General features: G+C 37.7%; 1 protein-coding gene across 48 annotated transcripts in view; it reads left to right on the top strand.

The window, feature by feature from the left end:
- ZBTB20 (zinc finger and BTB domain containing 20) overlaps window positions 1-22441 on the top strand; it is a 1035663-nt gene that overhangs the window by 59748 nt on the left and 953474 nt on the right. For 3 of the 48 annotated variants that reach the window (XM_064282623.1, XM_064283534.1, XM_064282484.1), the window contains one exon: window positions 4421-4539. The exons of 44 other annotated variants lie outside the window; for them this stretch is intronic. The gene's annotated coding sequence lies outside the window, so the exon portion shown is untranslated. Of the gene's footprint in view, window positions 1-4420; window positions 4540-11557; window positions 14579-22441 lie in introns of those variants that run through there. One more of the 48 variants, XM_064282735.1, reaches the window with a different exon arrangement.

Here is a 22441-nt window from a genome sequence, read left to right as displayed (position 1 = left end):
ATTTTCTTGAAAACCTATGCTTCGGGTACTTCCATTTCTTAAGTAATTTCTAGCATTTTGCATAATCCCTAGGGATTGTAGCCAATGTCAGATTTTTTGCCAAAAACCCAAGGACAATATCCGTATCCTAGGAATTTTAGAGACTGCCTGAATTCATGTTTTCCTGTTATATAGGTGTTACACATTTAATCATCAAATAACACTGATGTCAATTGCGTTTAATGTATCACAAATATCCTTGAGCTCTCTTCCTGCCCACTGCAGTGTTGGAAAGCTTCTGAGGCTGTGGGAAGATATAATGCCACCTTACTATCACGGATGTAGCAGCCACCGCTGTGGGTGTTGCAAGTCACATTCCAGCGTCTAGATGATAAATGGCTTTTCTGCCTTCTGGCCGTGCAACTGCAATAATGAATAAGTGACGTGTTTTTCCTGCACTAAACTATGGAAAAAGTATTCTCCATATTGGCTTCATAACCTCTCTTCTACTCCAGGATCAAGCCTTTTGGTCATTCTACAGTTCACTTGAAAGTAATCAGCTTGGAGACATGGAGCTTGCCTTTCTGGAATCTTTTGACTCTCAAGTGAAACTCCAGCCTGGGGTGTTTTGTAGTTTAGTTAACCAAAGCAACCCCTGTCTAACCACTTCGCCTCACAGAGTTAGCCAGTGACTTCCAAGGGAGATGAAGGAGCAAGGGCTATGACGGCCTCTCTAGTTCCCAGATGGAAACCGAGGATTTTATTATTAATTCCTGAATATTCAATCCCTTTGAAATGGATGGGAAGCATGGTAGTTATCATGTGTGTACCTTCTTGATTTTAGAATTTTGACACATAGTACCTCTGTGTCTCAAGATATGATAAATTTAACATATGTATTATACATTATGCCTTTAAAATGTTAAGTATTTATTTGAAACCTTTCCATATTAAATTACTAATGTATTTACATTTAATAAATATCAGGCTATTTAATGGAGGCTTGAGTTTTTATCAATTAAAAAGATGTCCAACAAATTGAAACCAAAAGTGTAGAAATGCCAATAATTATGCAGCTTATATAAAATAGTATTATTTTGCTCTTAGGAAAATTGTTTCTAAACTTTTTAAAATCATGTTTGAATGTAAATTATTTAAATTTTAATCCTCTTTAATAGGTAGAAGGCATTGGGTTTTTACTAAATGGGCCAGAATATTTGCCGCTTTTACCTTTCCTTTCAGAAATGTTTTCTGAATTACTGCTGTAATCAAATCGTGATTTGTTGTAGGCAAATTCCTTTTATATTATGAGCTTCTTTCCGGTAAATGAAATGTAACTGGGAGAAAATTAAAGGAATGCTGTCCATTTGTTCAGGGCCTGAATTAAACTGTCGTAGAAAACTATCACTAGTAGGAAACGGTGAGCATTCTAGGATATATAATCTTTCCAGTAGATGTATGTATTATATGAAAACTGTATGGCTATCACCTTTAAGCAAATGTACCTTTTTAGATGCCAAGACATTTAAAATATGAGAAAATATTTCTCTCTTTTATTGCTTAAATAGGAACTAGGCAAATCTAGTTACAAAAAAGACTTTATACTGACTTTTTTTTTTCTTCTTCCTTCTTTAAAAGTGGACACAGTGAAATTTCTCTGGCTCAGTAAATGCACTTTGGGTCTGTACCTACTTACTAATGTTTCCATTTTCTTGGTCATTTGCACCTATGACCAGGGACTTAGATAATGGAAAAAGAACTAGAACATTCTTACTTTTTCTAGCTCTTCAAATCTGCACTGATCTTCATCCCCTCACGTTTTTTCTAGAGAGGAGACGAATAGACATGACTAAGAAGCAAGTAGATATAAGAATATAAATAAAGCTGAGGTGGTGGTGGTCAGCGCTTTTGAAGTTTCTAAGTTTAAAAGTATAATGAAAGGAAAAGACATCCTTCCCAGCCCCCGGTAAAAGGCTTCAGACCTGCCTCTGTACAGCGTTAGCTTCTACCTGTCTCTGTCCGAAGCAGGTCTGCTGGAATTCCCTCCTCACCCAAAATAGATTCCAGTGGTACCATCAAAAGACCATAGAAGAGAAAGTCATAATACATCCACTGCCAGGTTTCCTTCCTACCTTTTGCCTTTTAAGCCTTGGACTTGGAGTTGTAAGCAGATTTTCATAGTTGGTGGACAGAATAGTCCCAAAGCATGTCCCCAAACAGCATTATTATAATTAAAATGGACGCAGAGATTGACTGAATTAAGTTTCATGTTTTTCCTCTCTTCAAACAAAATAAAGTCAAATTTTTTATATTAAACAAAACACACAACTCGAAACTTTCCGTCAGCCTAAGTGGACTCAAGCTTCTTTTTACGTAAGGGTTTTCTGAAACCACTTTTGTACAGCAGTTTTGACCAGCCCTTTCTACCTTATGCCCTACCCACTTGCTGCTTTGTTTTCTAAATGTTGAATATGTGTGCGTAATTGGTTAGTCTAAAACAAACCATGTTTTTATAACATGTTCAGTATTAACTCCTGAATTGGGGGATATACTGGGACTATACATGAGAGTTTTAGTTATATTTACTTAGCATGAAAATATATGAATAAGAGTTTCAGAAGCTAATTATTTTCCTGTATGTTGAGAGAAGCCATTTAGTGTGGTACAAAAAACGTTCCTTGGGGATCAGGAGGCCTGAATTAATGACGCCCACCTGGAGGCCTGGAGGCCTGGCTTCTGGTCCTAAGTGACTGTGTGACTGCGTAAACCCTAGCCTCTCTTCCTTGATTTCCTTGTCTGTAAAATGAAGGGAAAAGCTCTTTTTTTAGATTGTCTTTTATTATAAAGGTGTGTGATTTTATTTTAGATACCTGTGTGGGTAATTCTGTGTGCATTTTTTGCATATAACTTAAAGAGTCACAAATGTAGGGAGAGGAATTTATGTAGATAATGATCAAAAAAGAAAAGGAGGTTCTGTGGTCCAAGAGATCACATGTGTTTTATTTTGTTGTTGTTCTCAACCCCAGGTCTATTTAATGATTCGATGAATGCCATAAAGCAAAAACTGTCATATTTCAGACAAACTGTCTCGATTACCTGGGGTGGTTTGATAAAACGGTTGCTTTTAAGTGAGTGAAGTGTAACGTGGTTACTTACCACGGCTCTACGCCTCCCCAGTGGCCACTAGATGGAGAGGTGGTCCACGCCCGGAGCCTTGCCCATGGTAAACAACTCACTTCTGACTGTCTACTGGCAGAGCTGCCCTGTAAGCCTTTGAACATTTCTGTGAGCACACACATGACTTCTCGGAGGAGCCATCAGAGAATATAATATGTTCTCTTCTATACGGTCATGATGTGATATTCATGACATGCAAAATTATTTGCTCTTCCTCAGGCCACTATGAAAGCTAGTAGACCTAAAAGAGAGCCAGTACTACAACTCTGTGGTTTTAGTTGTCACCACGGGGCCTTTTGCCTCTTTCTATTTGTCCATTTAGAAAGGGTCCCGAGAAGAACGTCAGCACGACAGTGCCACCTTGTGTCCCTGTGGCTACGAGAGTAACTGCTGCCTGAGCCACCAAAAAGGATATTTGCAAACATTTGACAAATTGTTTCAAGCTCTGATTTGGCAGTAGCTCCAAAAACAGTCTAAAATAAGTCTTAGCGTGTTTGGCAATTCTTATTACCTGAGAAGTTAGAATGGGTGTGCTCTCTCCTACCAGTGTGTATAAAAAATACTTGAAAAATTACGGTCACCAACAGGGATGTATTAAAATTGGGGATGGAAGAGGGAGGGGGTTGTCAGAAATTTTAGCCTCATTCTTACCACCCCTAAAGCCTCAGCTCTATCATTCCAGGTAGTGACATGCTACTTCCTCATGTTCTCCTGGGAACTTTCATTTGGATCCCTTGGTAATGCCACTTCTCACCTTGTGTTGCCATTGTTTGTAAGTGTGTCTTCCAACTAAACTGTGAGCTCCGGGAGATGGTGTCTGCGTCTTAGTCAGCCTTCTGCCTCCAGAACGTTCTGTGGTGTTCAGCACAAAGGCACTCAAGTGTTTGAGGCCAAATGGATGCATGGTTATGTCTGACTGGTTTATAACATTCTCATTTTATTTTTATTCTCTTGTGCTTTAAATAAATTTAGAGCCTTTTCCCTTTGTAAAACACCTTCTGAGACCGCCTCGTTTCCAAACTTCGCTTTATAAATTTATTATCACGTGAAGATGACCTTTTTATCTTTTTGATTATGAAAACAACACCTTGCTTATTCAATTCATGACTGTATATTGTATTTTGACTTTGGAGTGAAGACGTATTTCTAGGTTAGCTTTGCAACAGATTTGCTCTAAGATTCGTACCCTTTCTGTGCATAAAATGAGGAAACTGTACTAACAAATCTGAAGGTATTTTGACGCAGGCTTTTTTTTTTTTTTTAGGGATTGGACATCTTACTTGCGTATTTGGTTAACAGTTTTTAAAGGGCCATGAAAGCTGAAAATCAAATTGCTAGCCTTTGAAAGCACTGATATTTGATGTTTCAGAAGAGGCAGCCGAGGTACAGGGGTTTTCTTATAGTGGGTTCAGCTGCCAAGGGGCAGGGTAAATAGATGATAACTGATGGGCAGAAACCCTGGTGACGTAGTGGTTAAGTGCTATGGCTGCTAACCAAAGGGTCGGCAGTTCGAATCTGCCAGGCGCTCCTTGGAAACTCTATGGGGCAGTTCTACTCTGTCCTATAGGGTTGCTATGGGTTGGAATTGACTTGACGGCACTGGGTTTGCTGTTTTTTTTGGTTTTAACTGGTAGGCGTTCCAGTTTTTGTTTTGTTTTTAGTTTATTGAGCTCCATCTTCCTTCTACCCTTTAACCATAACGTAAATAAACTACAATTTAGACAGCAAGATGAACCCATGCTTTGGTAGAGGACTGTTGATTGTAATTTAGAAGACTTACATGCAATGTTGCAATTTATAGCATTCCTAACACTTAAAACTGTTTAACACTTGAAAATGAGTGCCAAGTCTTCAATTTCAGACATTGTTGTATGGAATTTAGGTCTGGGGTTTTCAGTCTATATATCACCACAAACACTAGGAAACGGTATGACTTTGAGACAGTGGCTTCAACTTTTTAAGCTCCGTTTTGTTATTTGCAGAAAGGTGGTAATGAATGGTACCCATCCTGTCACCAGGCGATTGTGAAAATTAAATGAGTTAATGTATGTGAAATTTCTTTATGAATAGTAAAACACTATACCAATAATATTTAGCATTGTTACTGATCAAATTAAAGAAGGAATAGGTAATAAAAATCTAAGTCAAGACAAAACATAAAACAAAACAAAAAAAAGGAAACTCATGACATTTCTCAAATGAAATGGTTCTTGGTGGTGAAAGGCACTCTGGAGATGATTAAAACATGGGATCGACTTCCTGTGTTTAGGTTTAAAGACTGATAATAATAGTGATAATGCTTATCAGCCGAAAATCAGTCTTTTCTTTAGATAAAAGTTTTCACTCACCGTTTGTAAGTTGATATTTGACGGTAACATTTATTAAAATTAAAGGCAAAGAACTGAAAAATAACCAAATATGAAGGAAAAAAATTTAAATGCCTTTTCAATATTATAGTAATGTACTCTAATCCAGTGGATCTTAAACTGTAGTGTACCTAAAAAATTACCCAGGGTGTTTGTTAAATGCAGATTTCTGAGTCCTGTCCCTAAGAGGTGTGGGCTGGAACCCAGGCGTTTGCCTGGTCTGTACACTCTAGAAGCCGCTACTTTATCAGCCTATTGTACATCATAATTGCTTGAAGCCTTTTTAGATATACAGATTTCTGGGTTCTACCCCCAAGTGTCCTAAATCAGAGTCTCAAAATGGGGATTTGGGCGTCTGAATTTTACAAAAAAACTTCCTGTTGATTCTGATATATTACAAGGTTCAAGAATCCCTGCTTGTGTCTGTAGAGTATGTTGTTAAAATATATCTACTGCTGTATGTGAATTCGTCCTCATCTCTCACATGCTTCCCTAACCAAACAGAAACCTCACTTTACATCGAAGGTCAAAGTCTACGTAAGAAAAATATGGGCTTGAAAAATAGCAATTACCACTCTTGCCTTAAACCCCAAAATTAAGGAAGAGAGAAATGACTGAGCATAAATTGCTTCGTTTGATCCGTACAACAATTTTATTGCCTGCTGTGGGTTCTCCCAGTGTTATAGATGAAAAAGCTGAGGCTTGTAGAGTCTATTGCCAAGTTCACATAGTTACTCAGTTTCCAAGCCAGGGTTCAGAGCCTGTGCTCTTGGGACTAAATCATATTATTTTTTTCCTGGATTTGGTAATTCTTCACCAAGTTCCTGTTATAGCAAATGATAATATCTAACTATGAAGTCATAACGTCTATCCCTGATGTGCTTATGTATATAAAATAAATTGAGTATTTTTTCTTTTTTTCCGTTGAGAAATAATTTCCAGCTGGAGGTAGAATTCAAGTTTTCTGAAAAGTCAGACGAAGTCTGAGTAGTAGAGATCATCATAGTTACTGAACTGTTGAAGAACTTTGCACATAGGATCGCTTAACTCCGTGCCTTTGTTAGGAGGTGTTTCTCCACCCAGTTTACAAATAAGGAAGGTCAGATTTAGGATGGTTAAGTGATTCACCCAAGATTACGGGTTTAGTAAGTGGCAGAACTGGGATTGGACCCTGGTTCAATGTAACTCTGACAACGAGGGAAATGGGTGGGCTTCTTTACCAGTGTATATAAGATTTCTGACTGCTCTGCAGTTCACCTCCAGGGTCAGGCCGTTGCTCCATTTCATGAGCACTCACCACTAAGTGCTAATCAAACTTTGTAGCACCTAAATTTGTTTCCTTGGTAGGGAACAAATCATTTTACCACATATCGTCAGTCCAGTTACTTTTTTTTTTTTCTGGAAGTCTTGTAAAATTTGGAGTGAACAACACGTAATTCTTCAGGGAAATCAGTTCAGATGAATCATCTTTTGTTTATAGTTTTGAGAATTGAAACTTTTACTGGACAAACGAGGTGAATGAACATTTCCCTCATACCTCTTGTGTCATGCCCTGAAAACAGAATTTCATGGGATAGCCATTGCTATTGGTCTTAAAGTAATTCACTTATATTTGAAAGCTAGTGAAAGTGTTAATAGAATCAATGCTTCAGTGCTTCATAAAATTTAAAAACTGATTCCTGAGTGTTTCTGATGTTTGTGTTAAAAAAGTATGCATCATAGTATAAAACGACAGCCTGTGTATACAGTGTAGCATCCAAACTAGTACAGTTGCTCATTTACTCTGTATCTGAGACGTTAAAAAGTCATTTTTATATAATTTAAGAGATTTAAGATTTCAAATGCAGTAGGGGTATTCACAATTTAAAGGAGCTCTGATTTGTAATCTTTTAGGTGTGAAACCAATCGTGATTTTATAACTTTATGTATATATTTTGGGATACTCTTAATGCCTATGTAATTATGTAGTAAAGGATACATTTAAAAAAGACCCACAAAATCACTAACCAGGGTTACAGTGTTGTCTTTAGCTGACTTTCAGACTTTCAAGTTCCCTGGAAATTTGGGTTTTATTTCACCTTTCTTCTCAAAGGGTGGTCTTTTCCCAAATGGCATTCTTTTAGAGAGCTGTCAGGTGAGTGAATGCTGTCATGCAGAGAGAAGGATGAGAACATAAAGGGAAGAAGTTTCCCTGTACTCCCCTTTGAGATGTAGAAATTAGACCACATTTTTGTGGGAAGTCTCATTTAGCAGCAGGGCATGAATTGGAAAATTTGGTCAGTGATTTATTGAGGCTCCGTGGGGAAAACCCTGTAGGGTGTTTTTTGGTATCCTAAATTTATTTTGATTTGAAACCAGCTTAAAGGGCAGGTCTATCTTAAAACAGTTCCCCATTTTCTGGAGAAAAATTCCAGCGGAGCTAGTTATGGGAGGTAGTATCCCCACAATGAACCTTTTGGGGACAAATAAGCACTTTAACACAACGTACTCTATCCCTTTCGTTTAACCAAAGCCTGCCTTGCCCACTGGGCATGTTTAACTTTGACTACTAATTTTATTTCCTCACAGAGGCAAAGGAGGGAAAATAACTGATGGCATGTGGGTTTTTTTTTTTTTTTTTTGTGGGTGAGGTTTCGGCTCAGGGAATAAATTTTGAAAGATCTTAGCCAGTGTAGAGATGCAGAAAGTAGTTGGTGTCTGAAACTTTTATTCCCTTAAACTGTTGTACAGATTAAGAAATAGAGGCCTCTAGGGTGGGAGGTGTTAAATAACTTGCTTAAAGTTAAACATCGGCTTCCAGTTTGAAGGTTGGTACTGGGAGGTATAGGTTACTCATTGCTTCAGTAAGAAAACTGATCACTTTCTCTGTTGATCAGATGCTGTTCTAATTTCCTTCTGATTTCTTCTCTCCCCTTTTTTGCTCGTGCCTTTTAACATCTAAAAAATCATTCTGCTGATAATTTCAGGCTTAGGATCTGGTCAAATATATATATATATGTGTATATATATATATATAAATTGCTAAGACCATTTAGAACCAGCTGAACAATAAGGACGGTGTCCAAGTGGTCATGTTAAGCCTTCTGCTTCTTTATTATTTGGATTGTGTAGGTAATGTACATGGAACCAGAAAAAAATAATGGCTTTGAATAAATTGGTCCTAAGCTCATGACAAGCTCTAAACATGAGACATATGGTGGACACTTAGTAAAAGACGAGTCATTGTTTTTAAATCCTAATTACCGTTGATCAGAGGGTTTTGAAAGGATATGTATATACTGTCTACTTCTAACTGATATAGTAAACATTTGCTTTAGAAAATAGTTAAAACTTTTTTGATGTTACAGTATCTATTGAGTATTATCATTTACCACTTAAAATCATTAGGAAGGCTCTAGATATCAAACAGGCTCAACTGGAGTGTATTTTATTTGGCTGCCGACAGTGAACTAACTGAATCTGCAGCGGAGCTTGAAAGTGATGCCGTCATACCAGGTACGGTACGGACAGGCCCTCTAAACACCTTTTTGATTAGGAATCCTTTAAATTATCCCGAGCTCCAAAATCCCAATGAAAATCAAGTCTGTGTCCTTCATATTGACATGTCTGTAACCTTTGTTTCTAGTCTAAGAACTGCAGTTTGAATTAATTGAGGTCAGAAGCAGCCAAACCTGTTGACTTACCAAAGGTGTCTTATCTACTGGCTAATACCAACTCGTTTTCTTTTCGGGTGTGTGGACGAGGTGGTGCTGGTTGTTTTTATATCTTGATTATGGAATCAGTGGTACCAGCACACAACGGCTAGTTGTTAAACTGCTAGAAATGGAACGTAGGCTTGGGGTAATGCTCTGAAAATTCACGGCAGTTTCGCAGGGAATTAAATATGGTTTGCTAAGAACTATGTTGTGGAAGGCTTAACTTAGAAGTAAAAAAATAACCTCTTCACAGGCACTTAATTATTTTACAACCCCCAAAAGTAATGATCATTTTACCTATATCTTTACTGTGCTTTTTTGATAAAAGAGGAGAGTGACAGCCACAAAGTCACGGTCACCTAAAAGTGTAACATTTTCGTTGTGGAGTTTGGATAGCCTTGGGGACGAGTATAATCTGGGATATTGATCCGTGAACTGAAGGTGGAAACGCTCTGCTTTCAGCATACTTCTAATGAAATGCTTACATACAAATTCCCTAAAAAATTATCAAATCATTCCTAAGAAATCACTTGGATTCTGAAAAAATTAAAACCAAAAAAAAAGGAAATAGGAAACTGGTCATGAGAAATTTTTCCTATATTTAGGTGCTTTGAAATAGAAACTGGTCGTGAGAAATTTTTCTTATGTTTAGGTGCTTTGAAATTGTTTTGATTTTTCATTCCTAAATTTGAATGGCAGGGAGACGAGATGAGATGAGATTCATTAATTGCCATCGGGGCACACAGTTCCAGGTTTGTAGGTATCTTTTGAGATCAGGAATGGAAAGAGCATAGAAAAAATTCGAGTGTGCAAATGATCTTTCATGTGGTGAAACAAAGACTCCAGCAGTTTCCTGTTATAATAAGGCGAAAGTGGTTACTAAAGAAACGAAAGTTTCTTATCGCTCTGCCTGGGGCAAATGTGGCATGTTAAGCCTAGACTGAATTCTCTTTTCCTGAATGCACACAACTCTTATTAATGTCTTGGAAATTATGTGCACATAAGAGGAATCCGATTTTCTGGATACATTTGAGTAAGCAGAGGGGCTTATCTAGTATCTTTGGACAGTTTAGGGCTGGACCAGCCCAAAATCAGTTCTTGCTGTTTTACCTTTCTCTTGGGTTTCACTTTAGACTGAATGACTTGTTTTCATCAGAAAAGAGGCCTTTCTTTTTGTAAGCGTTAGGTTCCCTGGTGGCCTGAAAGAGTTAATGCAGTTTCCAGGAGTGTCCAACATAGTTCCAGGGAGTAGTGTGTGCCTGTGAGAGAGTCTGGCTCTGGGATATTTGTTCACATCCCAAAACCAATTTGGCACAACTTAAAATGTCTGCTGGGGAGAGGATTCAGAGTGTTGTTAGGCCACGCAATTAGTGCTTTATTTCATGAGCACCAAATTCACCCAATAGTGTTTTGTTTTAAAGAAGAGCTTGAAATTCACAATAATGGGTTTCATTTATCAGAGCCATATGGGACTCGCCATCTTTGGATATATTTGTGAGGCTTTCACAAAGAAGACTCCTCAGGCATCTCGGCTTTCACGGATTGGAGGGCAATCTGGTTGCATATCTTTTTTTGGAAATGATGAACTATCTTTTTCACATGTGGTTTCCAATTTCAGGGATCCTTGAGAAGCTCGAAAAACAAAAAAAAAAAACAAAAGATACAAAGAGTTAAGTAAACCTCAGTTTATTGGAAAACAAAGACGCGATTCTTAGATTTGGTTCAAATGCCAAGTGCACCTTTGATGTTGAAATTTGGCCACCTAGTCTTTACAATTTGTGATGTGGCATTTGTGTGAGGGAGAAGATGGGCTCTAAGTCTCAACCGATTTTTGGACTTTTTGCTAGTTCTGTCATGGTTATACATCAGTGGATCATTGGAAAGATACCTGCAACATTAGCAGAATGACAATATGACCTTGTGGCTCTTTTGACGTTTACCCAAGATGCTTTCTTTGCTGCCTCCTTCTTTCCCATATTTCTCTGATCACTAGAGTCTATCTTAATATTCTTGAAAATGTCAATGTAAGTTATTTTTTTGGATAAATCTCACGTTTTCCCATGATCTGTAAATTTCGAGGTTAAAAAAAAAAAAAAAGATTCACATCGATCTTCACTTGGCAGTGGTGCTAACACTTTAATTTTTGGCTCCCAGATTCTGTTAAGCTATTCATGACCTAGAAATAAATATTTAAATGTTTATTAATTAAAAATTAATATATTTTTTAAATCATAGAGCACTATCGTGTTCTGGCCAGTAATCACTAATTTTATTTGGTTTTTAAATTTTTAATTTTCTTAGTTCTGTAAGGTTTTTTTTTTTTTTTTTTTTAAGGGCACACTTGATTCTGTTTGGTAAATCTGGTAAGCCAGAATATTTGCAAGCAGTAAATAATACTATAAAGAATTAATTTCCTGTATAAAGTCTAGTAAACTTTGTAAGGAGGGTAATTTTGGTTTTATTTTAAATTGTTATGATAAGTTGGCAATTACTCAAAATAACTCCTGTTCATGTTTAAATCCAATTTTATTGTATTTGGCCTGATTTTATTATCCTCTGATTTATTTAATGACAAAAATAAATAACCTTTTAGCACTTTATTTCCTAACTATTAGTCTATTAGCATCTCTTATGTTTCCCCTAAGAACGTCCACTAAATTTTTTCTAGCTTGGAGTATGCTGAATAATAATAAATTAAGATAAAATTCAATATATTCATACTTACCATTTAAACTTTATATGGATACAAATTTAAATACTAATTTATAAAGATTCAAAAGTCTTCTGCTCCCTTCCATTTCTTCTCCAACATGCACTCCATGCTACAGAGAGAGCACTTTGACCTGTGTTACGTAGCACACCTGTAGGATGCACACCTGTATTGCTGTGGGTCATTAAACCCCAGGCTCTAGGCTAGTGAGGCTGCTGGACATCAGGTAGCCTTGGTATTACAGAATGAGCTATAAGCACTTAAATCACCTTGAGCATTAGTTGTACCGGATGGTGAAACTTTTTAAAATGATTTAACAAGAATAATCAACTCTTAAAATCCTCTTGATATTTAGTTTTATTTATTCACTTTTTTCTACAAGCAGGAATATTGTGACCAAACGAGGTTCAGTGTTTTGCTCACTGAAGAGTCATGTGGGATCTGATAACAATATTTTTTGGCTGATGCCTGGTGTTTTCCATAGGAATTTTGAATTTTTTTTTTTTAAAGGGGGAGATGGAGTGTTGAGATATTGGCCAATGGCAACAAAGAGATTAAGGATGACAGAAGGACTCAGGATAGAATATGGAGATATGGAGGTAATGGTATTTCATAGGGCTTTGGATTTAGTACAGATTGTCAACTATGCAATGTGAATGTAATGATCACTGGTTCATTTTTAAATGAGTATTCTTACTGAAGGACAGATGATGGGGAGAGGAGAACATAATTTGATGGAAAGTCTGTGTGAAGGATAAAATAGTTGGATGCTGAAAGAGGGGTGTGTGAAGCAAAGAGATAAGGGTTATAGGTAGTTTTGTGGCTATAACGGCCTAGTTTTCTGTATTTACACGGAGTTTCTGTTGTGGGAATGAATGGCTCCTGTATGTAATGTCCTTGGTATAAATAGAATCCATAAATCATTTGTTTTGAGCAGGAATTTTATTTGCTTATGAAGATAGACCTGTTTGATTTTGAGGTGTGGTGTGTTATTATTCTTACCTTAGGGTCAGAGATAAGTTTATATTATTTTAGTTCAAATTATAACTTATGTACATTTATGTGGAACAGACATGTGCGTGCACGAGTAAGCGTGTGCACACGTACAGAGGCTCTGTCTCTTTGTCTCTATCGCTCGTGCGTCTGCTACTTTTTGTTTGCCAGCTTCTCTTTGTCTCTATCATTTTATCATTGAACCCATCTGTGTAGCAAATAGAAAGCTTTGCTTTCTAATTTTTAATGATTATTTTCATTTTTTGTTATTTTGTTTTCGCAACTTCCTGTCACCTCAAGAATTAAGGCTCAAGTATAAGGCGTTTTAGTTCTCATACTTCAGAGGTGTTCTGCTTTCTTTCCTGTCCGTTTGTCCATCTGTTCCTTGGGTTCTGATAGGCTGTGCAGCAAGACAGCAGTTTACTGTGTGTGTGTGTGAAATGAGCTAATTGGTGTTAGCAGAAATATTTTCACATGTTTTATAAGCAACGTGCAGCAAGGTATATAAATGTAGATATGATCCAGACACACGCGCGCTCATGACTGTCACTGCTCATGCATAGGCGCTCAGAAGTAATTAATGTTAATAAGATTTTAATGTGCTTGTGGGATCATAATGAGGAGAAATGAGTGCTCTGATTAGGAAAAGGTAGCAGTGTGTGTGTTTTGGCTTAGAACAAGATTTCAATTTTTATAAACCGCAATTTTAGAACTTGTTTGTGATTGCACCAATTGGTTTTTATTTTCAAATTAGAGGTCTGTTTAGCCATTTGAATGATGAACCAAATACATGGGTGAAACCCTGATCATAAGGAATGGTGCAGGTTTTCATCTGCAAGGCAATGTAAGTGTACAGCAAGGCTGTGAGGGCATCTTTTGCCAACCTGCCACTTTGACGATGTTTTTAAGAAAGCTTTTACAGAAGCTGCTTGTGGAGACAGAACTCATTTTTACAAACGTAGGTGTTATCTATATGTCCCAAAGACACCAGCTTGTGTCCAAGACACATGCCTGCCAGCTGGTAATGTATTTGGTGTCCGAAGAATGTATAGCATGTCTCTTGAATTGTTTATCTGGAAAATGTAAAACAACAAAGATTTTTCTTCCTAAATATAATCTTTACAAATTTCAGAGGCTTAGCATCTTTTATGGTGAAGTAAAATATCCCAAGGTAAGTCAAGATGCTGTCTCATCATAGACTCAAATCCTGTGCACTCACCACTCACGTCGTAGTCTAGCTTAAGTCCACTGGACTCCAGCGGTCCTTCTCCACAGCAAAATTTTTGGAAGTGTTGTTTACAGAGCTTTGGCATACTTTTTTTTTAATTCAGGATACATCTAAATAACTATTAAGGGCCTTTGCCTGGTAGCACATAGAAATCACTTACGCATTTTTTAATATAAATGGTAGATAGAGGTATTCAAGGATTGTAATCCTTTCTGAGAAGTAAACAGTGCTGAAATGCAAGATGAAGTCTGGGACATCATTTGGGATATGGGATATTGTAGTTTATTTACAGACATATGGTTTATATTCTCCTAGGGTTTGGTTATATTCCTAGGATCTTTCTGCTGGAGTTCAAATATGATGATGAAGAAAGAGAAGGTATTAGAGTTTTTTCTCCTGAGCAGTTCTGTGATTTTTGTGATTCCTGGTGGTGAGTTGAATTTTGCTTTCCGTAGAATTTACAAGAGTGATAATTATTCTGACCAAAAGAGGCATTTGCCTTTAACATTGCTTACTTGACTTTGTTGGTTCTTAGGGCATTGAGGTGTAATTAGGAAAAATTTTCCTATTGTCAGGTTGTAAAGGAATTCATCTGTGTTTTCTTCCAGTACTCACGTGGTTTTCTATAGTAAATTTCCCTATGCAGTTGGATTGTTTCTGTCTTTTCTATCCTGTGCCACTGGTCAGTCTATTCATATGCTGTTATCCCTATTTTAATTATGTTATTGTTAGCTGCTGACCAGTCAGCCCAATTTGTGCCAACCCTATGCACAATGGGATCAGACTGTTAGGGTGTGTATGGTTTTCATTGGCTGATTCATCAGAAGTTGATAGATGGCCAGGCCTTTCCTCCTAGTCTGTTTTGGCTTGGAAGCTCCATTGAAACCTGTTTAGCACCATGGCAACACCCAAACCTCCATTGACAGACAGATCCTGGCTGTGCTTGAGGTTCACTGGCTGGTAATCAAACCAGGTCTCATGCGTGGAAGACGACCATTCTACCACTGAACCACTTCTGCCTCCATTTTAATTATAGAGGCTTTATGTTTTAATGTCTGATATGTTATCCTTCTACCTCTCCATCATTGCTTTCTTTTTGGGGGTTTTCCTGTTTTTTCCAGCTTACTCCTTATTCCAAATGAACTTTATAATCAAGCAGCAGACCTTGAGAAAAAAAAAAAAATACATGATGGTATTTTTATTGGCATTTTAATAAATTCATGAATTAACATAGGAACAATTAACATCTTTATGACGTTGTCTCTTCTTATCCAAGAGCACTCTTTGGCTTTCCACCTGTTTAAAAAATTGTGTGTCTTTCAGAAGTGTGGTATAGTTTTCTTTATATAGGTTTTAAATATTTTTTTAATGAAGTTTACTCTTTGATACTCTAGTCATCTATTTATTTACCTGCTTATTTACTTTTCTACATACTTACTATCCTAAACAAGGCCTTCTCTTCCAGTATTACTGTTTTCTTCTTTCTGTAAGGAATGCTATTGATTTTTATCTTTATTTAATAAGCTCCTACACTGCAAATATTTTTTATGGTTTGTGATAGTCCAAGGTGTATTTAGATCCCAGTTCTAGTATAGTGCTTGGTATCTGTGAGACCATGGGTGAGTTATGCTGAGCCATTTTCCTCATCTGTAAAATGCAGATAAGAAAACCAAATTCCTAGGATGATGGAGAACAAGTGAGATCATATAGTAAAGCACCTAATACTGTGCCTGGCACATAGTAGGCATTTAATTACTGGTATCCATTAATAATGTAATATAATGTGATATGATGCAATATGTATTATATTCTTAAGGTCAATTAATATGCTATTGACTTACTGAAGTTTTACTGCAAGAATGGAGTGAAATAAATTAAAATAACAAACTTCCTGATAAACCTTTATGATTTAAGACACTACGGATTTGATATTCTTTCTTTCTTTTCTTTATTGTGCTTTAGGTGAAAGTTTACAGCTCAAGTTAATGTCTCATAGAAAAATTTATACACACATTGTTATGTGACACCAGTTACAATCCCTGTAACCGTGGCAGCACACTCCCCCTTTCCACTTCAGGTATCCCATGTCCATGTAACCAGCTCCTGTCCCTTCCTGCCTTCTCATCCTGCCCCCAGACAGGAGCTACTCGTTTGGTCTTGTGTATCTGCTTGAACTAAGAAGCATACTGCTCATAAGTATTATTTTACATTTTAAAGTCCAGTCTAACATTTGTCTGAAGAGTGCACTTTGGGAATGTTTTCAGTTCTGGATTAATGGAGCCTCCAGGGGCCATGGCTTCGGGGGTTACTCTAGTCTTAGGCTATTAAGTCTGGTCTTTTTATGTGAATTTGAGTTCTGCTGTACACTTTTCTCCCTCTTGGTCAGGGACTCTCTGCTGTGTTCCCTGTGAGGGTGGCCATTGGTAGTAGCCAGGGACCATCTAGTTTTTCTGGTCTCAGGGTGATAGAGTCTCTGGTTTATGTGACAATTTTGTCTCCTGGGCTAATATTTTCCTTACGTCTTTGGTGTTCTTCATTCTCCTTTGCTCCAAGTGAATTGAGACCAGTCTATGCATCTTAGCTGGCCACTTGCTAGCTTTTAGATCCTAGACACCACGCACCAAAGTGGGATGCAGAACATTTTCTAAATAAACTTTGTTGTGCCACTGGACCTGGATGTCCCCCAACACCATGGTCCCCAGACCCCAGCCTACTCTGTCCTTCAAAGTGTTTGATTGTGTTCAGGAAGCTTCTTAGCTTTTGGTTTAGTCCACTTGTGCAGACTTCCCCTGTATTGTGTATTGTCCTTCCCTTCACCTAAGATGATTCTTGTCTACTCTCTAGTTAGTGAATTCCCCACTCCCTCCCTCCCCACCTTTGTCACCATCAAAAAATATTTTCTTCTGTGCTTAAACCTTTTCTTGAGTTCTTATAATAGTGGTCTCATACAATATTTGTCCTTCTGCAACTGACTAATTTCACTCAGCATAATACCTTCCAGATTCAACCATGCTGTGAGATGGTTCATGGCTTCATTATTGTTCTTTATCATTGTGTAGTATGCTACTGTGTGTATGTACCATAATTTGTTTATCCATTCATCTGTTGATGGGCACTTAGGTTGTTTCCATCTTTTTGTTATTGTGAACAGTGCTGCAGTGAACATGGGTGTGCATATATCTATTAGTGCGATGGCCCTTATTTCCCTAGGATATGTTCCAAGGAGTGAGATTGCTGGATATTATGGTACTTCTATTTCTAGATTTTAGGGAAGTACCAAATTGATTTCCAAAGTGGTTGTACCATTTTACATTCCCACCAGCAATGTGTAAGTGTTCCAGTCACTCCACAACCTCTCCAACATTTATATTTTTGTGTTTTTTGGATTAGTGCCAGCCTTGTTGGGGTAAGATTGTATCTCACTGTAGTTTTGATTTGCTTTTCTGTAACGGCTAATGATTGTGAGCATTTTCTCATGTATCTGTTAGCTGCCTGAATGTCTTCTTTGGTGAACTGTCTGTTCATATCCTTTGCCCATTTTTTAATTGGGTTATTTGTCTTTTTGTTGGTGAGGTGTTGTAGATTTTTGAGATTAGACCATTATCGGATATGTTGTAGCCAAAATTTTTTTCCCAGTCTGTAGGTTGTCTTTTTACTTTTGGTGAAGTCTTTTGATGAGCATCAAAAGAGGATGGAAGCAATACACAGAGTCACTATACCAAAAAGAATTGGTCAGCATTCAACCATTTCGGGAGGTAACATATGATCAGGAACTGATAGTATTGAAGGAAGAAGTCCAAGCTGCACTGAAGGCACTGGCGAAAAACAAGGCTCTGGGAATTGATGGAATACCAATTGAGATGTTTCAGCAAATGGATGTAGCACTGGAAGCGCTCACTCCTCTATGCCAAGAAATTTGGAAAACAGCTGCCTGGCCAACCGACTGGAAGAGATACATATTTATGCCTATTACCAAGAAAGGCGATCCAACCGAATGCAAAAATTGTTGAAAAATATTGTAATATCACATGCAAGCAAAAGTTTGCTGCAGCAGTATATTGACAGGGAACTGCCAGAAATTCAAGCTGGATTCAGAAGAGGACGTGGAACCAGGAATAGCATTGCTGATGTCAGATGGATCCTGGCTGAAAGTAGAGAAAACCAGAAAGATGTTTACCTGTCTTATTGACTATGCTAAGGCATTCAACTGTGTGGATCATAACAAATTAATGGATAACAAATTATGGATAACATTGCAGAGAATGGGAATTACAGAACACTTAATTGTGCTCGTGAGGAATCTGTACATGGATCAAGAGGCAGTCATTTGAACAGAACAGGGGGATACTACATGGTTTAAATTCAGGAAAGGTGTGTGTCAGGGTTGTATCCTTTCACCGTACCTATTCAGTCTGTATGCTGAGCAAATAATCCAAGAAGCTGGACTATATGAAGAACAATGGAGCATCAAGATCAGTGGAAGACTCATTAACAACCTGCAGATGACGCAACCTTGCTTGCTGAAAGTGAAGAGGACTTGAAGTACTTACTGATGAAGGTCAAAGACCACAGCCTTCAGTATGGATTACACCTCAACATAAAGAAAACAAAAATCCTCACAACTGGGCCAATAGGCAACATCATGATAAATGGAGAGAAGATTGAGGTTGTCAAGGATTTCGTTTTACTTGGATCCACAATCAGCACCTATGAAAGACAAAAAAAAAAAAAAAAAACCAAACCCATTGCCGTGGAGTTGATTCCGACTCATAGCGACCCTATAGGACAGAGTAGAACTGCCCCGTAGAGTTTCCAAGGAGTGCCTGGCGGATTTGAACTGCCGACCTTTTGGTTAGCAGCCGTAGCACTTAACCACTATGCCACCAGGATTTCCACCCATGAAAGAAGCAGTCAAGAAATCAAAAGATGTATTGCATTGGGAAAATCAGCTGCAAAAGATCTCTTTAGTTGAAAAGCAAGAGGTGGACTAAGGTGCAACTGACCCAAGCCATGGCGTTTTCAGTTGCCTGATCTGCATGCGAAAGGTGGGCGATGAATAAGGAGGACTGAGGAGGAATTGATGCTTTCGAATTGTGATGTTGGAGAAGAATATTGAATACACCATGGACTTCAAAAGAACAAGCAAATCCGTCATGGAGGAAGTACAGCCAGAATGCTCCTTAAAGGCAAGGATGGCGAGACTATATCTCACATACTTTGGATGTGTTAGCAGGAGGGATCAGTCCCTAGAGAAGGACATCATGCTTGGTAAAGTAGAAGGTCAGCGAAAAACAGGAAGGCCCTCAACGAGATGGATTGACACACTGCCTGCAGCAGTGGGTTCAAACACAGCAACAATTGTGGGGATGGCACAGGACTGGGCAGTGTTTCGTTCTGTTGTGCATAGGGTCGCTATGAGTCACAATCAACTTGACTACAAGTGCTTGATTTTCAGGAGCTCCCAGTTATATAGTTTGTCTTCTGGTGTTTGTGCATGGTTAGTTATGGTTTGTGTTCTGTTTATGTCATGTGTTAGGGCTCCTAGTGTTGTCCCTATTTTTTCTTCCATAAACTTTATTGTTTTAGGTTTTGTATTTAAATCTTTGGAAACCCTGGTGGCGTAGTGGTTAAGTGCTACAGCTGTTAACCAAAGGGTCAGCAGTTCAGATCCACCAGGCACTCCTTGGAAACTCTATGGGGCAGTTTTACTCTGTCCTATAGGGTCGCTATGAGTTGGAATCGACTTGACGGCACTGGGTTTGGTTTTCGGTTTTTTATTTAAATCTTCGATCCATTTTGAGTTAGTTTTTTTACATGGTGTGAGCTATGAGTGTTGTTTCATTTTTTTTGCAGGTGAATGAATTTATATCTGGATTCTCATTTCTGTTCCATTGGTCTATGTATCTGTTGTTGTACCAATACCAGGCTGTTTTGACTGCTGTGACGGTATAATACATTCTAACATCAGGTAGTGTGAGGCCTCCCACTTTGTTGTTCTTTTTCAGTAATGCTTTACTTATCCGGGGCTTCTTCCCTTTCCATATGAAGTTGGTGGTTTGCTCCTCCATCTCATTATAAAAGGGCATTGCAATTTGGATCAGGATAGCATTGTATCTGTAGATCGTTTTGGGTAGAAATGACATTGTCACAGTGTTGAGTCTTCCTCTCCATGAGCATGGTATGTTTTCCCACTTATGTAGGTCTCTTTTGGTTTCTTGCAGTAGCATCTTTTAGTTCTCTTTGTATAGGTTGTTTACATCTCTGGTTAGATTTATTCCTAAGTATTTTATCTTCTTGGGGCTATTGTAAACGGTACTATTTGGTGATTTCCTTTTTGAAGTTCTCTTGGTTAGTGTAGAGGAATCCAGCTGATTTTTGTGTGTTTGTCTTTAATCCTGATACTCTGCTGAAGGCTTTTATTAGTTCCAAGAGCTTTCTTGTGGATTCTTTGGGGTTTTCTGTGTATAAGATCATATCATCTGCAAATAGAGACACCTTTGCTTCTTCCTTACCACTTTGGATGCCTTTTATTTCTTTTTCTTGTTTTACTGCTCTGGCCAGGACCTCCAGCACAATGCTGAGAAAGAGCGGTGATGAAGGGCATCCTTGTCTGGTTCCCTTCTCACGGGGAATGCTTTCAGACTCTCTCCATTTAGGGTGATGTTGGCTCCTGGCTTTGTATAAATGCCCTGTATTATGTTGAAGAATTTCCCTTCTATTCCTATTTTGCTGAGAGTTTTTATCATGAATGCATGTTGGATTTTGTCAAATGCCTTTTCTGCATCAATTGATAAGAGCAGGTAGTTCTTATCTTTTATTTATGTGATGGATTACATTAATTGTTTTTCTAATGCTGAACTGTCCCTGCATACCTGATATGAAACCCACTTGGTCATGATTAATTATTTTTTTGATATGTTGTTGAATTCTATTGGCTAGAATTTTGTTAAAGATTTTTGTGTTTATGTTCATGAGGGATATTGGTCTGTAATTTTCTCTCTCTCTCTCTCTCTTTTTTTTTTGTGGTGTCTTTACCTAGTTTTGCTCTCAGGGTTATGCTAGCTTCATAGAATGAGTTTGGGAGTATTCTGTCCTTTTCTGTGCTCTGAAATACCTTTAGTAGTGCTGGTGTTAACTCTTCTCTGAAAGTTTGGTAGAATTCTCCAGTGAAGCCATCGGGGCCAGGATTTTTTTTTTTTGGAGCTTTTTTAAATTACCTCTTCAATCTTTTCTTTTGTCGTAGGTTTATTTAGTTGTTCTACTTCTGTTTGTGTTAGTTTTGGTAGGTAGTGTGTTTGTAGAAATTTGTCCGTTTCCTCTAGGTTTTGAAGTTTGTTGGATTACAGTTTTTCATACTATTCTATTATGATTCTTTTAATTTCAGTTGTGTCTGTGATATCGCCCATCTCATTTCTTACTCAGATTATTATTTCCTCCCCTGTTTTTCTTTTATCAGTTTGGCCAGTGCCTTATCGATTTTGTTGATCTTTTCAAAGAACCAGCTTTTGGTGTTGTTGACTCTTTCGATTGTTTTTCTATTCCCTATTTCATTTTTTTCTGCTCTAATTTTCATTATTTGCTTTCTTCTAGAGCATCAGGGCTTCTTTTGCTGCCCTCTTTCTATTCGAGTTGTAGCATTAATGTTTTGATTTTCCCTTTCTTCTTTTTGGGTGTGTGCATTTATTGCTATAAATCGACTTCTGAGCACTGTTTTTGCTATGTCCCAGAGGTTCTGACAGGGTGTTTATTCATTCTCAATTGTTCCTAGGAATTTCTTTATTCTGTGCTTGATTTCTTCTATAACCCAGTAGTTTTTGTGCCAGGTGTTGTTCAGTTTTCAAATGTTTGATTTTTTTTCTTGCTTTTTCTGTGACTGGTTTCTACTTTTATGTCTTCATGGTCAGAAAAGATGCTTTGTAATATTTTGATGTTTTGAGTTCTGTTAAGGCTTGCTTTGTGGCCTAATATGTGGTCTATTCTAGAGACTATTCCATGTGTGTTAGAAAAGAATGTATACTTGGCTGCTGTTGGGTGGAATGTTCTGTATATGTCTTATGAAGTCACATTGGTTGATTGTGGCATTTAGATCTTCTGCGTCTTTATTGAGCTTCTTTCTGTATGTTCCGTCCAGCACTGAAAGTGGTGTGTTGAAGTCTCATACTATTATTTTGAAACTGTCTATCTCTGTTAGAGTTTGTTTTATGTATTTTGGAGCTCTGTCATTGGGTGCATGTATACTTATTATGGTTATGTCCTCCTGGTGCTTTGACCCTTCAATCATCATATAGTGCCC

This window comes from Loxodonta africana, chromosome 1 (genome assembly GCF_030014295.1).
Source record: "Loxodonta africana isolate mLoxAfr1 chromosome 1, mLoxAfr1.hap2, whole genome shotgun sequence".
In the NCBI taxonomy this organism is placed as follows: domain Eukaryota; kingdom Metazoa; phylum Chordata; class Mammalia; order Proboscidea; family Elephantidae; genus Loxodonta; species Loxodonta africana.
Note: the sequence above shows the minus strand (reverse complement) of the source record. Positions and strands in the feature narration are given on the sequence as shown.